General features: G+C 43.3%; 1 protein-coding gene and 1 pseudogene across 4 annotated transcripts in view; one reads left to right on the forward strand and one right to left on the reverse strand.

The window, feature by feature from the left end:
- Positions 1-22,956, reverse strand: part of FCHSD2 (FCH and double SH3 domains 2) — a 299,407-nt gene that overhangs the window by 264,463 nt on the left and 11,988 nt on the right. The gene's annotated exons all lie outside the window — the stretch shown is intronic.
- LOC138847634 (cleavage and polyadenylation specificity factor subunit 5 pseudogene) lies at positions 840-1,798 on the forward strand (annotated as a pseudogene).

Consider the following 22,956-nt stretch of genomic DNA (forward strand, 5'->3'; position numbering starts at 1 on the left):
AAAAATTTTGGTTTATCATTTCTGAAAACTTATCTGCTTCAATTTTATAAGATTTGATAAGGTTTAGTTTAGGGCTCATCTCTTTCAGTTATTATTATCTGAATTCCTATGCTGGATCATTTACCCATCTTCTATATACCTAAGGTATATATTTGTCTGTCTTACTGTTAACAGAATGATATTGAAGATATCTGCATTTGTGCCTATCTCTTTATAGTATTTTTTTTTAAACAAAGACTTATTTGAAAAGCAGAATTACAGAAACAGAGATGGAGATCTTCCAACCACTGGTTCACTCCCCTGAATGGCCACAACAGCCAGGGCTGGGGTCAGGCTGAAGCCAGGAGGTTCACCCTGGTTATCTCCACGTGTGTGGCAGGAGCCCAAGCATGTGGGCCATGCTCCAATGCCTTCTCAGGGGCGTTAGCAGGGAGCTGGACACAAACATTAACAGGCAGCCAGGACTCCAACTGGCGCTCATCTTGGATGCCGGCATCACAAGCCACAGCTTAACCCACCATGCCACAATGCAGAACCGTCTTTATATATCTTTATAGCCCCAAACATTAAGCTTTATTCTAGCACAGAGAAGTTCAATTCAGCTAAAATGAACTCGAAAAACAACTACACATAAAATACAGGTGTTATCACTTTCAAACAGGAAAAATAGGCTTTCTTTTACAAAATCAAAAAATGCCAAAAGGGGTTTGTTAACATCATCATTCCTTTTTTTTTTTTTTTAAGATTTTTATTTATTTATTTGACAGGTAGTTACAGACAGTGAGAGGTCTTCCTTCCGTTGGTTCACTCCCCAAATGGCTGCTACAGCTGGCGCGCTGTGCCGATCCAAAGCCAGGAGCCAGGTGCTTCCTCCTGGTCTCCCATGCGGGTGCAGGGGCCCAAGCACTTGGGCCATCCTCCACTGCCTTCCCGGGCCACAGCAGAGGGCTGGACTGGAAGAGGAGCAACTGGGACTAGAACCCGGCACCCATATGTGATGCCAGCGCCGCAGGCGGAGGATTAAACAAGTGAGCCACAGCGCCGGCCCCCAACATCATCATTCCTACGTCACTTTAAATTCATGCAAATTTACTTTAGTCATTAACTTAATTACAACAAACCACATGAACTTGACATTCACGCTCTCATGTTAATGGCAGGCAGTGGCTACTGAGCAGGTCACAGATAACCTAATCACTCCCGCACGGGTGGCGGGGGCAGTTTTCCCTCACCTCCCAATTTCTGCTGACCACCAGTGTCAGAGATCGCCAGCATGTCAGTGGTACCTCCCAATCACTGCAGCCGGCTGGCCCCGTGGGGTCAATCAGTTCGGCAACAAGTACATCCAGCAGACCAAGCCCCTCGCCCTGGAGCGCACCATCAATCTTTATCCTCTGATCAATTATACTTTTGGCACAAAAGACCCTCTCTATGATAAGGACAGTTCTGTAGCAGCCAGATTTCAGCACATGAGGGAAGACTTTGATAAAATTAGAATGAGGAGGACTGTAGAAGGGGATCTGATTGTACACAAGCACCAGCTACCCCATGTGTTACTGCTGCAACTGGGAACAACTTTCTTCAAATACCTGGTGGTGAACTTAACCCAGGAGATAAAGTTGAAGGACTAAAATGCTTAATGACCAAGATAGGACACTGCCAAGATGGTGTTCTGCAAGACTGGATCATTGATGACAGCACTGGTAACTGGTGGAGACCAAATTTTGAACCTCCTCAGTATCCATATATTCTTGCACATATTACAAAGCCTGGCCGGCACCGCAGCTCACTTGGCTAATCCTCTGCCTGCGGCGCCAGTACTCCAGGTTCTAGTCCCGGTTGGGGCACCGGATTCTGTCTCGGTTGCTCCTCTTCCAGTCCAGCTCTCTGCTGTGCCCCGGGAAGGCAGTGGAGGATGGACCAAATGCTTGGGCCCTGCGCCTGAATGGGAGACCAGGAGGAAGCACCTGGCTCCTGCCATCAGATCAGCGCGGTGCGCCAGCCGCAGCGCGCCAGCCGCGGCGGCCATTGGAGGGTGAACCAACGGCAAAAGGAAGACCTTTCTCTCTGTCTCTCTCTCTCTCTCTCTCACTGTCCACTCTGCCTGTCCAAAAAAAAAAAGACACCAGGCCGCTTTAAAAAAATTTAAAGGCTATTATAGACCTTCTGTGGAGGAAGAATTGCTTGGATCTTGAAACTCTTAGAAGAATAGCATATTAAGTCTTTTTCTTTTTTTTGTAACATTTTTAAAAGTTTAATGAGAATTTAAAAAAATACAAATAGAAAGAAGTTCATTTGCTTTAATGTTTTGCCAAAAGAAGAAAATGAGTAGAACCAAAAGTAAATAAACATTATCACATTTGTTTATACCACTATGTAGTTCTTCATATTAACTTTACTATTCAAACAATAGAGAGTTAAGTGGCAACTTAGCTGGCCTGGAAGGGGGGCAACCAGGACAGAATCCAGCGCCCCGACCGGGACTAGAACCCGGTGTGCCGGCGCCGCAGGTGGAGGATTAGCCTAGTGAGCTGCGGCGCCAGCCCTGGTGTCTTTCACTTATGCAGTATCTAAGGTCCCAGCAAATACTATGGTTCAAATGCTAAAACAAAAATTTAAAGACATGATTTTGTTATTAAATCCTTTAAATAGTTCCCAGGGACCTGAAAGTCATTTCCCCACTGTGCACCAAATCCTTCTTCAATGAAAGCTATGATACAGTGGCTAGTGGCTAACAGCGAAATTCCAGCCCAGTTCACCTGGCTGCCACTTGGCACTTGTGATAAACACTGTGTACACTTTACACCTGGTACCACTCAAAAGCTCACACCGTATTATCACTTCACTCTGCTTCTCCTAAACAGAGAACATAGTATCAATTTTACTCAGTTAAAGCAAGGCAGCTAGAGTTTTCTCTCTCCACCTCTCTCTCTCTCTCTCTCTGCCTCTCAAATAAAACAGTAAAACAACATATATTTAACAGTGATCATCTCTAGATGACAGGACTATAGGGTGATTTTAATTACAAACATTATTACTATTAATTGCATCTAGAAATATAAGAAATATCCAGGTAGTTCCACAAATGTTAAACTTTCACCTTATTTTCCTCAGCTGTACTTTAGAAAAATGTAACTACACAGATACACTGAAGTCCACTAGTTCTGTTACTCTGCATCCTCCTCTCAGAAACAACCAATGGGGACCATCGCTGTGGCGCAGCAGGTTAACGCCGGAATCCCATATGGGCACCAGTCCAAGACCCAGCTGCTCCATTTCTGATCTGGCTCTCTACTATGGCCTGGGATAGCAGTAGAAGATGGCCCAAGTCCTTGGGCCCCTGCACCCATGTGGGAGACCTGGAAGAAGCTCCTGGCTTGGGATCTGCACAGCTCCAGCCTTTGCGGCCAACTGGGGAGTAAACCACCGGATGGAAGACCAACCGACCGACCGACCGATCTCTCTCTCTCTCTCTCTCTCTCTCTTTGCCTCTCCTCTCTCTGTGTAACTCTGACTTTCAAAGAAATAAATACATCTTTAAAAAAAAAAAAAAGCAACCAATGCCATGTACTTCTTACTCAAGTTTATACTTTTTGCATACCTATCAACAGTACAGAGTATTTTATCATTCTGCAACCTGACTTTTCCAATGAAGACTGTGAGATCCATTCAAGAGATACATGTTTTCGTTTCAAATGCTGCAATATATTTCATCATATAATTATATCACCATTCATTTATCTATCCCTCTGTCCAGACACTTTAAACTGTTACCAACTTTTGTTATTAACAAACAATGATGCAATGAAAATATCTGAAGACACCTCTTAGGATACAGTAGTTTCTTTCTCTAAGGTGTCAAAAGGAAGTAGAACTGCTGGGTCATAGGTCACGCACTTTTTTGTTAAAGATCCATCAACATTTTTTTGTTGTTGTTGACAGGCAGAGTGGACAGTGAGAGAGAGAGAGAGAGAGAGAGAGAGAGGAAGGTCTTCCTTTTCTGTTGGTTCACCCCCCAATGGCTGCTGCGGCCGGTGCACCGCACTGATCCGAAGCCAGGAGCCAGGTGCTTCTCCTGGTCTCCCATGCAGGTGCAGGGCCCAAGGACTTGGGCCATCCTCCACTGCACTCTTGAGCCACAGCAGAGAGCTGGACTGGAAGAGGAGCAACTGGTCAAGTGAATTTCAATTAGTCCCATTGCCAAAGGTTGTAATACTCTACAACACAGCTACTGCATAATTTATCTTACTTGTTGAATATTTAGAAAGCCATAGCAGCCTCAACTTTATTCCACCAAAAATTAAAATAATTAATTTTAAAAGATATAAGTAGAGATATACAAGAGATACATATTTTAAAATTATATACACATGGGGGACCAGCACTGTGGCATAGCGGGCGAGGCCACCTCCTGCAGTGCCAGCATACCATATGGGCACCAGTTCAAGTCCCAGCTGCTCCTCTTCCCATCCAGCTCTCTGCTATGGCCTGGGAAAGCAGTAGAAGATGGCCCAAGTCCTTGGGCCCCTGCACCCACATGGGAGATCCAGAAGAAGCTCCTGCTCCTGGCTTTGGATTGGCCTAGCTCTGGCCATTGGGGCCATCTGGGGAGTGAACCAGCAGATGGAAGACCTTTCTCTCTCTTTCTGCCTCTGTCTCTCTGTAACTCTGCCTTTCAAATAAATAAATAAATCTTTTTTAAAAATTATATACACATGAACTGGGGAAAAGCTTTAGAACCAAGCCAAACCACTACTCTTAATCCATCAGCCAACAGTTAACAATAAAATAAATTTGAAAAATCACCAGTTATTTCACTGATATTTTCAACCTGTAACAAATTCACTCTCAATCATTCAGGGTTGACTATCCAACCAATAATGTTATTCATCTTGGAATGCCACTTTCACAGCAGTGTCTCTCAGTCAACCCAGTGTTTCCTAGGATGCCCAAGGTCAGGACAAAGTGCTGGAATGCATACTAAACAACTGTGATGACTCCTGCAACAGTAGCTCCCAGCTTTAATCCTAAGCAAGAATCATCTGCCATGGCTGTTAAACACATATATGCTGTAAAAGATTTATGATACATCTTAGACGTGCAGTTTAATTCAAGGATAAGGAATAAGACATATCCTGTACTCAAAATGTTTGACCTACCAACTCAGACCCTCAAGAGGAGGGCCTAGGATCAGTGATCTGAGGTGCACAGATGACTCTTGTTTTCATAGTGCACTGTTGAGATCTGTACTTGAATGACTATGCTTAATTTTAAGAATTAGAATTTAGATTTAAACAAAGGCAATGTCATCATACTGTAATGGCAATATTCAGGACCTCTTCAAAACATCATCACCAGGGCTGACACTGTGGCACAGCCTGTAAAGCCACTGCCTGAAGTGCAGGCATCCCATCCGGCACTGGTTGAGTCCCGGCTGCTACACTTCCAGTCCAGATCACTGCTAATGTGCCTGAGAAATCAGCAGAAGATGGCTCAAATCCTTGGGCCCCTGCACCCAGGTGGGAGACCATGAAGAAGCTCCTGGCTCCTGGCTTCACTCTGGCCCAGCCCTTTGGGGAGAGAACCAGCAGATGGAAGATCTCTCTCTCTCTCTCTCTCTCTCACTATCTTTCTCCTTCTCTCTCTGTATCACTGCCTTTCAAATGAACAAATAATTTTTTTTAAAAAAAGTGTTGAGATCAAGGTACAAAAAAACAAAAATACCTGAGAGTAAAGGGATTAAAATCCCCTGTTAACATTGTATTTTCAAGCAAAAAAAAAAAAATTACTTTCAGATTTATCAATATTAATCAAACTGCCAAAGAGTATTCTCAGATCTATGATATCTACAATCAAGTTCACTTTTGAAAACCATTATATTGCCAGCGCTATGGCTCAATAGGCTGATCCTCCACCTAGCGGCGCTGGCACACCGGGTTCTAGTCCCGGTCAGGACACTGGATTCTGTCCCAGTTGCCCCTCTTCCAGGCCAGCTCTCTGCTGTGGCCAGGGAGTGCAGTGGAGGATGGCCCAAGTCCTTGGGCCCTGCACCCCATGAGAGACCAGGAGAAGCACCTGGCTCCTGGCTTCGGATCAGCGCGGTGCGCCAGCTGCAGCGGCCATTGGAGGGTGAACCAATGGCAAAAGGAAGACCTTTCTCTCTGTCTGTCTCTCTCTCTCACTATCCACTCTGCCTGTCAAAAAAAAAAAAAAAAAAGAAAGAAAGAAAGAAAGAAAGAAAACCATGATATTAAACATTTTCATGTATGACATACCTTGTTTATGATGGGTGACACTCATTAGTCAGTTTTTGTTAAAATGGCACATATACTCCCTTGAGATGATGACAGAAAACACAAACTAAACATTTTAACCAAATGAAATGTCATGCCATTTATATAGGATACAAATAACTTACATAATTTTTTATTAAATTATGTGACTTCAAACATTTTGAGTACAAGATACATCTTATTCCTTATCCTGGAATTACACTGTACATCTAAGACACATCATAAATCTTTTACAGCATTCTGTCTGGTAGTCACTCATACAAAATTCAACACTGAAGTCTTTTCTCTTGATCTCTTCTTCAGCAAAATAATATTTTTTTTATTTGACAGGTACAGTTATAGACAGTGAGAGAGAGAGAGAGAAAGGTCTTCCCTCCGTTGGTTTACCCCCCCAAATGGCCGCTACTGCCAGAACTGCACCGATCCGAAGCCAGGAGCCAGATGCCTTCTCCCGGCCTCCCTTGTGGGTGCAGGAGCCCAAGCACTTGGGCCATCCTTCACTGCCTTCCTGGGCCACAGCAGAGAGCTGGTCTGGAAGAGGAGCAGCCAGGACTAGAACCGGCGCCTATGTGGGATGCCGGCACCACAGGCAGAGGATTAACCAAGTGAGCCACGGCGCTGGACCCCAGCAAAATAATATGAAGACATAACAAATAAGAAGTCTGAAGGTTTAATTTTTATACATGTGCATTAACAATCAAGATTAGACCAAGATCAACAGCAAAAGATACCACATTAACAAGGTTATTGCAAGAACCATGTTGAAAATTTTACTAACTAATGGAACTCTGAAAACCTACTTTCTAGGGCCGGTCCTGTGACATAAAGGCTACTCCTCTGCCTGCGATGTGGCATCCCACATGGGCACCGGTTTCTGTCCCAGCTACTCCTCTTCTGATCCAGCTCTCTGCTAGTGATCTAGGAAAGCAGAGAAGACGGCCCAAGTGCTTGCGTCCCTGTACCCACGTAGGAGACCAGGAAGGAGCTCCTGGCTCCGGATCAGCCCAGCTCCAGCAGTTGTAGCAATTTGGGGAGTGAACCAGCAGGTGGAAGACCTTTCTCTCTGTCTCTCACTCTCTGGACAGACGGACGGACGGAAGAAAAGAAAACCTATTTTCCTTTAAATTTGGGATTTTTATGTGTCCTCAGGAGAATATTTGTCATAATGTATTCATGTAGCCATACAAAATGAAACAATGAAATTTATTGTTTATTTTCTAGGTAAGAAGTATTTATATATTCAGTAACTTCGCAGTATACTAAGTATATATATTTAGTGTATTTTCCTATTAAAGGAAATTTACTAACACAAAGTATCGTGCGATTATACACATTCTAGCAACCACAATGAACTGATTCTACACCATCCATGCACCATATTTTATTTGGAGTACACTATCATACAAACTTACTGACCCAGAAAAAAATCTCACAGCAGAACAAGACTTCAGCTGTATTAAGAAACTTTGTATCCTTCAATCCTTACCACAAAACTGCTTGTTCTTAAAGAAGACAAACAAGGCATTTTCAGTTGCGGAAATATCTCAAAATAATAACCTAAACCTCAGATAATTATCAGAAGAGCCAAGAGATCCCAATTCTAATGTTTTATACAATCCTTCAAAAAGTCTAGATCCGAGAAACTATGAAACTCCAGACAATGGATCTTTTTCCACTGCAGACTAATCAGCCAGGCTGCAGATCTGCAAGACACTGAATCTTACACCTCCTCTGTGCTATCTGTTCTAAGCAGTAGTTCTTGAAATAAGATACTGTTTCATCCACAGTGTCTGGACACAGTGGGAACTGAAAATGCTGTGCCTACAATTATCTAAAACACTATTCTCAAGAGTGAAAGACAATCTGTCTTCTACTTCCAAGTAGACTGTGGACAGTTATCAAAACCACGGAAAAGATGGTCCTATGTTCAATGGATGTCTGTCAAGATCTAATAAGGATTGAGAAAATATATATCTATATGGGTACTCTTACTGCCTGTATATATCTTATATACATTATCATTATATCTTTACAGATAGTTTTCAATGGGAGAGAAACTTAGATTTTGAAGATAGGAATACAGGTAGTTTCAAACCAAATTTTCCCACTTCTTAGTTCTCTGATCCTGGGCAACTAAACCACCCTGAGCTGTAGTCCCCTCATCTACAAAATAGAAATAGTAATTAAAATAAAAATAAAAATATAATGCATATTTGCTGTGAGAATTTGAGACATAATTAACATTCAGTAACAAGTATTGACAAGGATGTGGAGAAATGAAAAACGTCATATAGCGCTTATAAAAATGTAAATGGTACAGCCACTTTGGAAAACAATTTGGCAGCTCCTCAAATCATTAAACAGTTGCCACGTGACCCAGCAACTCCACTTGTAGGTATACGTCAGAGAGAAATGAAAACTATATGGAAACTTAAAAACAACACTACTAGTCGAACAATACCCTATACCTTGTGCGGTTGCGTGAGTACAGCCTGTTGAAATCCTTGCTTAGTATATACTAAGTTGATCTTCAGTATATGAAGGTAATTGAAAATGAAACTCGATGAAGGGCGGGATGGGAGAGGGAGTGGGAGAGGGGAGGGCCACGGGAGGAAGGGAGGTTGGGGGGGAGCCACAACAATACAAAAGTTGCACTTTGTAAATTCACATTTATTAAATTAGAAAAAACTATATAACAAACAAAAAAAAGAAAAAAAAGAACTTAATACTTTACCCTTTTCGTATTTTTTATGTTCTACTTAAAACTATTGGTTGAACTCTGTAATTAATACACAATTACTCTTAGGTGTTTAATTAATGCTGTAACTAGTACTCAAATAGTATTTTACACTTTGTGTTTCTGTGTGGGTGCAAACTGTTGAAATCTTTACTTAATATATGCTAAATTGATCTTCTGTATATAAAGATAATTGAAAATTAATCTTGATGTGAATGGAAGGAGAGAGGGAGCGGGAGAGGGGAGTGTTGTGGGTGGGAGGGAAGTTATGGGGGGGAAGCTATTGTAATCCATAAGCTGTACTTTGGAAATTTATGTACATTAAATAAAATAAAAATTAAAAAAAAAGAAAACTATATGAATAGGCTCATAATAGCAAAAAGCGGAAATGACCCAAATGTCCATCAATGAATGAATGGATTATTACAAGAAAATGTGGTATAACCACACCATGAAATATTAATAAGCAATAAAGGGAATGAGTACTGGTGGATGCCTCAACACTGACAAATCTTGCAAACACATTAAGAAGCCAAACCCAAAGAGCCATATAATATGATTCCATTTATATGAATTGTCTGGAATAAGTAAATCTACACATAAAGAAAGTAAAGCAATAGTTGCCTAGGCATAAATGAATGGGGGGAAAAGGTGATGACTAAAGGGGTACAGAGTTTCTTTGGGAGGAATGAAAATACTCTAAAAATGACCACAGTACTAGATTCACAACTCTTATGAACATACTAAAAGCTAATGAATTATATACTCTAAATGGGTGAATTATAGCTCAACAAAACTCCAAAAAAGTTCCTGTGCAGGGACAGGCATTTGACACAGCATTTACGCCACCAATTAAGATGGCTACATCCTGTACCAAAGTACCTTGATTCCAGCTTCCTGCTAATACAGACCCTGGGAGGTAGCAAATGATGGCTCAAGTAATCAGATCCCTCCCGTTTATGTAGGAGACCTGGACTGAGTTTTCAATTCTGGATTTTGGCCCAACCCATTAGACATTGCAGGCAGCACTTGGGGAATGAACTAGAAAGCAGGAGCCTATCTTCATGTCTCTCTCCCTCCCTCTTCCTCTCCCTCTTTCTCTCGCTCTCTTTCTCGATGTGTGTGTGTGTGTGTGTGTGTGTGAGAGAGAGAGAGAGAGAGAGAGAGAGAGAGAGAGATTGATTCTGCCTTTCAGATTAAAAAGATTCCGGGTGCTGCTATTGTGGATGAGCGAGTTAAGTCACCTCCTGCGATGCAAGCATTCCACATGGGCACCAGTTCCTGTTCTAGTGCACCACTTTCAATCCAGCTACCTGCTAATGTGCAGTGGAAGATAGTCCCAGTACCTGAGTTCCTGCCACCCATGTATGAGACCCAGATGGAGTTCCTGGCTCTGGCTTCAGTCCAGCCCAGGCCTAGCTGCCATGGCCATTTGGATAGTGAACAAGTAGATGAAAGATCTGTCTCGGCCGGTGCTGCGGCTCAATAGGCTAATCCTCTGCATGCGGTGCCAGCACCCCAGGTTCTAGTCCCAGTCGGGGTGCCAGATTCTGTCCCGGTTGCTCCTCTTCCAGGCCAGCTCTCTACTGTGGCCCAGGAGTGCAGTGGAGGATGGCCCAAGTCCTTGGGCCCTGCACCCTCATGGGAGACCAGGAGACGCACCTGGCTCCTGGCTTCGGATCAGCCCAGCTCTGGCCACTATGGCCATCTGAGCAGTGAACCAGTAGATGGAAGACCTTTCTGTTTCTCCCTCTCTTGGTCTGTAACTCTACCTCTCAAATAAGCAAATAAAATCTTTTTTTAAAAAAATCTGATCATACAGGTACATATGTAATATCCAAATTCATGCATCTAAAACCAGAGGATTGAGATTAGAGATACTAAATACATATAAATAACCTTAATTACATACTTAGACAATTAAATATCTTCCAATACATTTGAAAAGCATACTTTCATTTCTAGACAGAATGAAATAACTGATTCCAGACTAGTCCTCCCCAAGTAACATCTATAAAACTGGGCAAAATATGACAATTATTTTCAAGTACTAAACAGCAGGCAGCACAGGAGGTGTGTACCACATGTGTTCCAGCGTTCAGCCTGGGACACTTGCCCAACTGTACCACAGGAGTAGAACCTAAGCCAAGCAAGATGAACTCAGTGAACTGAGACATGGCGATCACAGGTCTGGGTTGCTAGAGCTGCTAGAATGCATAGGCCAAAATGCTGGAAAGGAAGCAATGATGCAGAAGTCTGCAGGGGGGTTCCCTGAGTGCCCCAACTGAAATCTGGGCCATCCACGAAACAGGACAGCATTCCTAGAGGCCCCGTAGAATCACTGCTGCAGGCCTAAGAGCGCAACAGATCTCAGAGGCAGCTCTCCTGGGAGAACTTGGAATTCCAATACACTGGGCACTCAAGCATTCTGCTAAAAGCCTGGAAATGTTATACACTACAGGAAAAAGTCACGTCATTAAAAAAAAAAAAAAAAAAAAAAAAAAAAAGACAGGGGCCGGCATTGTGGTGCAGCATCCCATATGAGTGTGCTGGTTGCAGTCCCTACTGTTCTATTTCCAATCCAGCTCCCTGCTAACGTTTGCTTGGGAAAGCAGAGGAAGATGGATGGCTCAAGTATTTGGGCTCCTGCCACCCAAGTGGGAGACCAGGACAGAGTCCCAGGTTCCTGGCTTTGGCCTGGCCCAGTCCTGGACATTGCAGCCATTTAGGAAAATTTGGGGAGTGAATCAGTGGATGGAAGATTCTCTCTCTCTTTCAATTAAATAAAATTAAATCTTTAAGAGGAAAAAAAGAAAAGGAAAAAACCTAAGCAAATTTGCCACAACATAAAATAAAATTAATTCTGAAAGGATCAAAAATTATTTCAAGCTTGCCCAAACAAAGCTCAACACTCTTTTGGTTTTCCTCTCTTGCAGCAACCCTCACCCCTGGGCTGCAGCAGCCAGAGGTTTCCGACTTAAATAAATCTTGCTTTGATTAAAAAAAAAAGTTTCAACTCTCTTTAAAGAAAGAGTACAATCAAGATTTCCTATATTCTATCATTTTTAATAGAAAACATTTATTTAAAAATTATAAATTTCAAAAGTACAACTTTTGTATTATAGCAGTTCTTCCCCCCCAAACCACCCTCCCACCTGCAAACCATCCCATCTCCTACTCCCTCTCCATCCCATTCTTCATTAAGATTCATTTTTAATTAGCTTTATATACAAAAGATCAACTCTATATTGAGTAAAGATTTCAAAAGTTTGCACCCACACAGTATAATCTGTCATTTACTAAGCCCAAATAATAAAAATTACTAGATATGCAAATAAACAAGAAAATAAGACCCATTTTCAGGGAGGGAAAGCAGTCAACAGAAAAAGACTATGAGATGACTCCAATGCTGGAAACAACAGGTAAAAGCTTTAAAATATTTTAAATTATTTCAATCATTTAAAAATATCAGATATAAAATGTCAGGAAGGGGCCAGGTTTGTTGCACAGAGGTTAAGCAACGGCTTACTATGCCAGCATCCCATATCAGAGTTCAAGTCCTTCCACTTCCAATTCAGCTTCCTGCCTGGGAAGGCAGTGGGAAAATGGCCTAAGTGCTTGGTCCCCTGCCACCCGTGTGGATGGAGTTCCAGGCTCCTGGCTTCAGTCTGACCCAGACTGTTGCAGCCATTTGGGGAGTGAATTAGCATATGGAAGAGCCGGTTCTCTGTCACTCTTACAAATAAATAAATCGATCTTTAAACAAGAAAAGAAAATGTCATTGGATGGACTTAACAATAGGTTGGAAACTACAGAAGAAAGGGCCAATGAATCCAAAAACAAATCAACAGAAATTATCCTATCTAAAGAACACAGAATATCATCAAATACTTTAGCATAAGTGTAAACTGGCGTCCAAAACGGAGAGTTACAGAGAACAAGGCAAAAAAAAAAAGTATTTGAAGAAACAATGGGCAAAAGTTTCCCAGGTTTGTGGAAAAACATAAACCTATGGGTCCAAAAAGCATAGTGAGACCCAAAAAAATAATTACTGCCACCTCACGAGTCAATCACATTACAGTAAACAGTAGAAAATCAAAGGGAAAAGAGCCATCAGAAGGAAATAGAGCATATTACATAAAAGGGAACAAGTACAGCAGGCCAGCACTCTGGCACAGCGGGGAAAGCTACATTAGCAGGAATGCATTAGCAGGAAGCTGGAACCAGGAACTAGAGTTAGGAACAGAACCAATGTACTCTGGTGTGGGATGCAGGTGTCTACAGTTATGCCAAACCCCCAGCCCAGAAACAGTGCTTTAAATGACGACTATGACAAAAATCCTTATGATAGCTTAAAAGAAAACTTGGATGAGAATCTAATATGTTTTCTTATTTGGAGACAAAAGAACTCCATAATGCAGAAAGAAAATACATCAGTACATAAAGTCAAATATTATCCTATCTCTGAGCTACAACCAGCTGGAAACCAATCAATTTATGAAAGAAAGTTTGTAAATCAATTTTTCTCAATTCTATATAGCAGAAATAATTTTGTTTTGCTTTTAAGATCTATTCCATTTATTTGAAAGTCAGAGTTAGAGAGGAAAAGACAGAGAGAGATATCTTCCATCCGCTAGTTCACTCCCAAATGACCACAACAGATGGGGCTGGGCCAGACCGAAGCTAGGAGCTCCTCTGAGTCTCCCACGTAGGTGCAGGGGCTCAAGGACTTAGGCCATCTGCTGCTGCTTTCCCAGGTGCATTAGCAGAAAGCTGGATGGAAAGTGGAGCAGCCAGGATTTGAACCAGAGCCCACATAGGATGCTGGCATCACAAGCAGTGGCTTTACCTGCAACGCCACAACTCTGGCCCCCAGAAATAAATTTCAAAATCTATTAATAATGAAAATAATTTCTCAGGACCAGAACTGTGGGACACTGCTTGCAATGCCAGCATCCCATATCAGAATGCCGGTCCTGGCTGCTCTGTTTCCTTCCAATCCAGCTCCCTGTTAATGCTCCTGGGAAAGCAACGGAAGATGGCCCTAGTGCTTGGGTCTCTGCCGCCTGTGTGGGAGACTCAGGTGGAGCTCCCGCCTCCTGGCTTTGGACTAGCTCAGGCCCAGGCGTTGCAGCCATTTGAGGAGTGAACCAACCAATGGAAGATTCTCTCTCTCTCTCTCTCTCTCCCTCCCTCCCTCCCTTTCTCCCTCCCCCCCTTTCTCTCCCTGTCTTTCAAATAAATAAATCTTTAAAACAAAAAATTCTCCAAAAACTTCATTTTAATTAAAATCCAAAAATGACATTTTAGCATCACAAATAAATCTGTTTCTTTGACAGATATGCAATAACATGCTTACCAACATACTGAATATTTTAATTTTGAAAGTACTTCAAAATTCCAAACATACCTCAAAAAAGGTACACAGAAGTCTCTGTATCCTGCTCCCATGATCCTGCCACCAGTGGAGAAAAACCAAATACCACTAACACATAATCCAGAAGACATACACAATCCAATTGTTCCTGTGGGACCACAGATACGGTAACACTTTTTACAACACCAGAAATAACATTTTCCTTTCGAATTGAGAGTATTTTTCAAACCTCACAAAACAGAAAACATCTGGATGACAAGAGATTCACATATGAATGCCAAAAAGATCAGATGGAATGTTAGAGCATGACCAAGGAATTCTGCAAGGACATAGAAAAATGCAGTAAACCCAAGTTTCAGCTAAGATTCTATGAATTAGTCCTGACCAACACATGACAGAAAATCTGCAGCAGTGCTACAGAGGACAGGGTTCAAGCTTCTGTGCCTAGTTCGCAACAGGACAAACCACACTTCAAAAATTCCCACTTACACATCAGATCATTCTTGAAGACAATACCAACAAAACAGGACATCTGTGAGAAAGTGAAATGAGTATCTGAAGGATTTACAAAGGAAAACATCGACCTATTACCACAGGCTTCCTCAGGTAAAAGGTTCCTTATTTTACACTTTCAATACTGAACTCCAACCCTCAATTACCAGAGGACAAATTATTCAGCCAGCAGTGAGTCTAACTCTGTCATCCTTCCCAGCTTCAGTTTAGGCCACTTCACTAAGTAAAGGAGTTCAATAAAAATACAGTTGCCTAGAAAACCTACAGACCACCATCATCCTCCAAAATATCAGAAGACCAAATGTGGCAAAATTTTTGTTCTAAAGACTTTTTTAAAGATTTGTTTATTTATTTGACAGGCAGAATTACAGAGAGAGGGACAGACAGAGAGTAGATCTTCCATCTGCTGGTTCACTCCTCAAATGGCTGCAAAAGCCAGAGTTGGGCTGATCCGAAACCAGGAGCCAGGAGCTTCTTCCGGGTCTCCCACGTGAGTGCAGGGGTCCAAGCACTTGGGCCATCTTCCACTGCTTTCCCAGGCCATTAGCAGAGAGCTGAATTGAAAATGGAGCAGCCAGGACTCAAACCTGTGCCTGTATAGGATGCCAGCTCTACAGACAGAAGCTTAACCTACTACGCTACATCACGAGCCCCTGTACTAAAGATTTACTTAGTTCTTTGAAAGGTAGAGCAAGACAGAGAGGAAGAGACAGAGAGACTTCCCATCTATTGTTTAACTCCCCAGATGTATACAACTAGAACTTTTATCAACTTGTGTGAAAATAAGGAACCATAAATTCCATATGTCTCTCCCATGTGGTGGCATCTGGGCCATCACCTGCTGACTCCCCAGCACACCAACAGGAAACTAAATCAAAGCACAGCGAAATCAGGACTTGGACCCAGCACCCTCACACAGGATACAGGCACAGCAAGATTCTTGACCACTGCTACATACCTAAGAGGAAAATCCTAAGAGGCCACATCCTATTGGCTCATAACCTACAAATACAAAATCCTACTCATAACTAAGACACTAAATTCAAAAGGAGTTGGTAGGAGTAGATACAAATGGTTTCCATAGAGTCTCTTTTTCCCAATCTGCTTGGGACAACTGGAATTCTGAATATATCCCTAACAACCTAATGCTAACAAATTTTTTTAATACTTTTATGGAAACCACTAAGAGGAAACTAGTAATGTGACAAAAGCCATATTGCTGCCACCATTACTGTATTTCTTATTGTCAAAGACCCACCTCCAAAAAAAAATCACATTTCCAGTCTTCTTTGCACATAGGCATACATAAGCCTATGAATAAACTCAGCCAATGAGGTACAAATGAAAAGCTACTGGGATAGTTTTTCTAGTAAAAATTGTCTTCTCTAATGGGAGGACAGAAAGAAGAGAGGGAAGAAGAGGGAAGGAGAGAAAAGGGAAGGGAAGAAAGGAAGCAAGGAAAATTTACATAAGGGAGAAGCTGTTCTTCTTCCACATAGTTATTACAGGAAAATATATGCTGCTCGGAGTCGCAGAAGCCATCCACTGATCACGAGGAGAATCATTCCCAGCGCACGGAAACAGAGGGTAACAGGCCCTGCTGAAAGAGATTCTTCAGCGTCACTTAAGCAGTTTACCTCGAAGGGCCCTTACATTTTTTAACCCATAGGTTAACTCTTTAGGGAATAAGTCACAGACCTTAACTTTTTGACTGATGTTCTCAATTACTTAACAAGATCACAGTCCACATACATTTACTGGATTTAATAGATTATGTTCCACAAACTGTGCAAAAGAGCTTGTATATGCATTATTTATCAAAATAACTCCTTGAAGTATTATAATTATTATCATTTTATATATCAGAAGCTTAAGTATCAGAGAAGTTTAAATGATTTGTGTCCAAATTCACGGTTAATAAGACATCAAGAACTAGGTTCTTGCAGCTGGCACAGTGGCTTAAAGCCATGGCCTACAGCACCGGCATCCCATATGGGTGCCAGTTCAAGTCCTGGCTGCTCTACTTCCGATCCATCTCCCTGCTAATGCACCTGGGAAAGCAGAAGAGCATGGTTCAAGTGCTTGGGCCCCTGTACCCACATGGGAGATCCAGAAGAAGCTTCTGGCTCCTGGCTTCAGTCTGGCCAAGCCCTGGCCATTGCAGCCTTTTGGAGAGTGAACCCAGTGGATGGAAGATATCTATTTCTCTTCCTCTTTTTTTCTTTCTTTCTCTCTCTCTCTGTAACTCTGCTTTTCAAATAAATTTTTCAAAAAAATGTTTAAAAACAACTAGGTTCCTAATACCCAAGTTGCATGCCTTTAAGCCAGTGCTAATTTCAGTTCATCACACCACCCACCATACAGCTCACCTTTACTATCTCTCATATTTATATACCTACATGTGGCTGAAAACACTGAGGCAAAGAATAACAAACGCAAAAATTACTCAACACTTTCGTTGTTACTTTAATTCCATCTGGCTCAGCAGAATACTGTCCACTCAAGTTTAAAAACCATAAAATGTCACCTGCAATGGACTGTAACAGCTATCCCGTTCAGAACCAAAGCTTTAAATTTTAGGAACAGATAAGGATCTACGAATAGGGTTCAGGAGCTAATAAGCCATTAAATAGCAATTGTAAGAGATATTATTAAAACTCTTAAGTCTTTCAATTCAAGTAAGCAGTGGTCTGTGACCAAAAAAAATTTTGATTAGAGAGTTCCTCTCAAATCGTTATTTCCTCCTCTGCCTAGTCCGAATCTCCTTATCTTAGTATCTCCCTCAATAACTGACAATGACATGGAAGTAAGTATTTAATTTTTTTACTTTTTAATTTAAGAAACAGAGAGTATGCTCCTATCTATAGATTCACTCCCCAAATGTCCACAACCTGGGGAACTGGGCACTCAATCAGATCTCCCACTTGAGTGGCAGGAATCCAATCGCCCTCACTGCCTCGAGGGTCTACATTATCAGGAAGCTAGGGTCAGATGGTAGTGTCAGAGCCAGGTATCATACCCAAGTACTCCAATATGGGACGAGGATGTCTTAGTGGGCATCTTAACTGCCAGACCAAACATCTACCTCCTAACTTTAAATTCATTTAGTCAACTGAAATTCTAGATTGTCTTTTCTTAACTTTAAAATCAGGTAATCTTTTTTTTTTCTCTCACAAAGAAACATGATTTAAGTGTTGTCCTACTTGATCTTTGTTTTTGTCCTAAGTTAAACATTTCTCCCTCTGAGGATCTACATAATTTTTAAGTTCTAATTCAAAAGGCACTATCGAGAAGTGATAATGACTGAATATTTAAAAATCTGGCTCCAGAGACCAGCACTGTGGCACAGGAGGTTAAGTTGTCGCCTGCAACACTGGCATTCCATGTGAGCATCTAGCAGGGGTTCAAGTCCTGGCAGCTCCACATCCTATCCAACTTCCTGCTAATGGCCTGGGAAAGCTGCAGAAGATGACCCAAGTGCCTGGGCCCCTGCTACCCATGTGGGAAACCAGAATAGAGTTCTGGGCTCCTGGCTTCAGCCTGTCCCAGCCCTGGCCAATGCAGCCATTTGGGGAGCGAAACAGTAGATGGAAGATCTCTTTCTCTCTCTCTCTCTCTCTCTCAAACTCTGCCTTTTTTTTTTTATTTCCTTGACAGGCAGAGTGGACAGTGAGAGAGAGAGACAAAAAGAAAGGTCTTCCTTTGCCATTGGTTCACCCTCCAATGGCCGCCGCGGCTGGCGCACTGTGGCCGGTGCACGGCGCTGATCCAATGGCAGGAGCCAGGTACTTCTCCTGGTCTCCCATGGGGTGCAGGGCCCAAGCACTTGGGCCATCCTCCACTGCACTCCCGGGCCACAGCAGAGAGCTGGCCTGGAAGAGGGGCAACCGGGACAGAATCCGACGCCCCGACCGGGACTAGAACCCAGTGTGCCAGCGCCGCAAGGCGGATGATTAGCCTAGTGAGCCACGGCGTCAGCTAAACTCTGCCTTTCAAATAAATAAATAAATCTAAAACAAAAACAAAAAAAATCTGACTCCAGGAGCTGATTTGCTACTTCAGTTTTCACCGTATCTAAAATAATACTAACTGCAAGACACACTATATTTTATTAACAAAAAAAAGCTAATTAAATTGACATAACACCTTGTCATTTAGAATTTTACTTATAAAAAAGAACTTTTTAAAACTTATTTGAACCATTTTTCAGTATATATCATGAATAATAAAAAATGATAAATGAAATCAATTGGTACATAAATGGGTCACATTCAGAATCAAATTCTTGTGAATCCCTTTTCTGAATCAGTCATTGACAGCTATGATTTCAACATATTATCACTGGCTGTGCCTTCAAAACCTCAGGTGATCCAATATTTGTATTCCAAGCATGGTGTCTGAGATTTACTTCCAAGCCTGCTGATACCTATTCTGCAAGTTCTGTGCATGAAGAGACAATGACAACTACACCACAGGTGTAAGATGCACCTAAATTTCAGAAATGTAAGAATGTAAAAAAATAAATAAATAAATGCCTATAAATGATAAAAATAAACTTAGAAATGATGAAACACAAACCGGCACCATGGTTCACTAGGCTAATCCCCCGCCTGCGGCACCGGCACTCCGGGTTCTAGTCCCAGTCGGGGCGTCAGATTCTGTCCCAGTTGCTCCTCTTTCAGTTCAGCTCTCTGCTGTGGCCCAGGAAAGCAGTGGAGGATGGCCCAAGTGCTTGGGCCCTGCACCTACATGGGAGACCAGGAGAAGCACCTGGCTCCTGGCTTCGGATCGGCGCAGCGCGCCGGCCATAGCGGCCACTTGGGGGGTGAACTGTCTCTCTCTCACTGTCTAACACTGCCTGTCAAAAAAAAAAAAGAAATGATGAAACACAGTAACTTCCTTTGTTACCTTGAACAAGACAACACCCTTCCAGGACTTCAATTTTCAATAATAATCACAGCTACCAATACTGAAACCCTACAACATCGTATCTCATAACTTTTATAGGAAAGCAAAAAGGTACAAATTATCTTGTTTTACATATAAGAAATGCAAGGTTCAGGGGCTGGCGCTGTGGCATAGCAGGTAAAGCTGCCGCCTGCAGTGCCAGCATCCTATATGGGCACCAGTTTCAAAACCAGCTGCTCCACTTCCAATCCAGCTCTCTGCTATGGCCTGGGAAAGCAGTAGAAGATGGCCCAAGTCCTTGAGCCCCTGCACCCGTGTAGGAGACCCGGAAGAAGCTCTTGGCTCCTGGCTTCAGGTTGGTGGAGCTCCAGCCGTTGCAGCCAACTGGGGAGTGAACCAGCAGATGGAAGACCTCTCTCTCTCTCTACCTCTCCTATCTGTGCTACTCTGCCTTTCAGATAAATAAATAAATCTTTAAAAAAGAAAGAAAGAAATCAAGGTTCAGACAAGCTTAGTAACTCATCCAAGATTACCCAGCTAATAAACAGCAGAACTGGGTTTCAATCTGGTCGATTTCTTTTTTTTTTTTTTTTTTTTTAAGATTTATTTATTTGAAAGGCAGAGTTACAAAAGAGGCAGAGGCAGAGAGAGAGAGGTCTTCCATCCACTGACTTATCCCCCAAATGGCTGCCACGGCCAGGGCTAAGCCTGACCAGAGCCAGGAGACAGGAGATTCTTCTAGGTTTCGCACGTGGATGTGGAGGCCCAAGGACTTGGGCCATCTTCCACTACTTTCCCAGCCCATAGCAGAAAGCTGGATCGGAAGTGCAGCAGCCAGAACTTGAACTAGTGCCCATATGGGATGCTGGCACTACAGGTGGGGGCTTTACCCTCTATGCCACGCCGGCCCCTGGTCAACTTTCAAAGTCTTATTCTTCCAACTGCCCCAGTAGTTCTCAAAATTTAGTGCATGTAAAAATCAACTCAGAGGCCAGCACTGTGGCACAGAAGGTAAAGATGCCACCTGCAATGCTGGCGTCCCATACAGGCACCAGTTCATGTCCTGGCCGCTCCACTTCCTATCCAGCTCCTGGCTAACGACCTGGGAAATCAGCAGAAAATGTCCCAACTGCTTGGCCCCTGACACCCATGTAGGAGACCTGGAAGAATCTCTAAGGTTGGGCCTGGCCTAACCCTGGTCCTTGTGCCCATTTGGGGAGTGAACCAGTAGATGGAAGATCGATCTCTCTCTCTCTCTCTCTCTCTCTTTCTCTCTGTAACTCTAGTTTTCAAACACATAATAATGGTTAAAAAAAAAAAATCGTATGACTTTTTTTTTTTTTTTTGACAGGCATGACAGGCAGAGTGGACAGTGAGAGAGAAAGACAGAGAGAAAGGTCTTCCTTTTCCGTTGGTTCACCCCCCAATGGCCACTGCAGCCGGCGCACCACGCTGATCCGAAGCCAGGAGTCAGGTGCTTCTCCTGGTCTCCCATGCAGGTGCAGGGCCCAAGCACTTGGGCCATCCTCCACTGCACTCCCTGGCCACAGCAGAGAGCTGGACTGGAAGAGGAGCAACCAGGACAGAATCCAGCGCCCCAACCAGGACTAGAACCTGGGGTGCCAGCACCGGAGGCGGAGGATTATTAGCCTATTGAGCCGCAGTGCAAGCCAAGATGACTGTTTCACATCATAAGGAAAACACTGTAAATACTGCATGCACAAGTTGGTAAATCATACAGATGATATGATAAAGATATATGTTTATATGAACACTTACAACTCAACAGGAAACAAACAACAAAGGGAGGCCAGAGCTATGGCCCAGTAGGCTAGGCCTCTGCCTGCAGCTCTGGCATTCCATATGGGCGCCAGTTCTAGTCTTGGCTGCTCCTTTTTTTTTTTTTTTTTTTTCACAGGCACAGTGGACAGTGAGAGAGAGAGAGAGAAAGGTCTCCCTTTGTGCCGTTGGTTCACCCTCCAATGGCCGCCGCACTGCGGCTGGTGCACCGCGCTGATCCAATGGCAGGAGCCAGGTACTTCTCCTGGTCTCCCATGGGGTGCAGGACCCAAGCACTTGGGCCATCCTCCACTGCACTCCCGGGCCACAGCAGAGAGCTGGCCTGGAAGAGGGGCAACCGGGACAGAATCCGACGCCCCGACCGGGACTAGAACCCAGTGTGCCGGCGCCGCAAGGCAGAGGATTAGCCTAGTGAGCCGCAGCGCCAGCCGCTCCTCTTCTGATCCAGCTCTCTGCTATGGCTTGGGAAATCAGTGGAAGATGGCCTAAGCAATTGGGCCCCTGCACCCACATGAGACCGGAAGAGGCTCCTGGCTCCTAGCTTTGGACCTGCCCAACTCAGGGCAATCATGGCCATTTGGGGACTAAACCAGCAGATGGAATCCCTTTTTCTCTCTGTCTCTCCCTCTCTCTGTCTATAACTCTACCTCTCAAATAAATAAATAAAATCTTTTGAAATAAATAAATAAATAATAAAAATAGGCAAAGGATTTGAATAAGCATTTCTCTAAGGAAGAGACACAAATGGTCAATAAGGACACGAGGAGCAGGTGTTTGGCCCAGCAGTTAAGATGCTGCTTGGGACACATGCATCCACATCAGAGTGCGGAGTTTGAGTCCCAGCTCCAGTTCCAATTCCAGCTTCCTGCTAGTGGACACCCAAGGAAGCAGCAGATGATGGCTCAAGTATTTGGATTCCTGCCACCCAAGGGAGATAACAGGATTGAAATTCAGGTTCCTGGCTACAGCATATCCCTGTCTCAACTGCTGTAGGCATTTGGGGGAGGTGATCAGCAAATGGAGGACCTCTCTCTCTCTTTCAAACAAAATTTTTAAAAGCACATGAGAGGCCGGTGCTGTGGCATAGCAGGTAAGGCCACCGCCTGTAGTGCTAGCTTCCAATATGGGCACTGGTTCGAGTCCCAGCTGCTCCACTTCTGATCCAGCTCTCTGCTATAGCCTGGGAAACCAGTAGAGGATGACCCAAGCACTTGGGCCCCTGCACTCGCATGGGAGACCCAGAGGAAGCTCCTGGCTCCTGGCTTTGGATTGGCACAGATCCGGCCATTGCAGACAATTGGGGAGTGAACCATCGGATAAAAGACCTC

The sequence above is a fragment of the Oryctolagus cuniculus genome, chromosome 1 (assembly GCF_964237555.1).
Source record: "Oryctolagus cuniculus chromosome 1, mOryCun1.1, whole genome shotgun sequence".
In the NCBI taxonomy this organism is placed as follows: Eukaryota; Metazoa; Chordata; class Mammalia; order Lagomorpha; family Leporidae; genus Oryctolagus; species Oryctolagus cuniculus.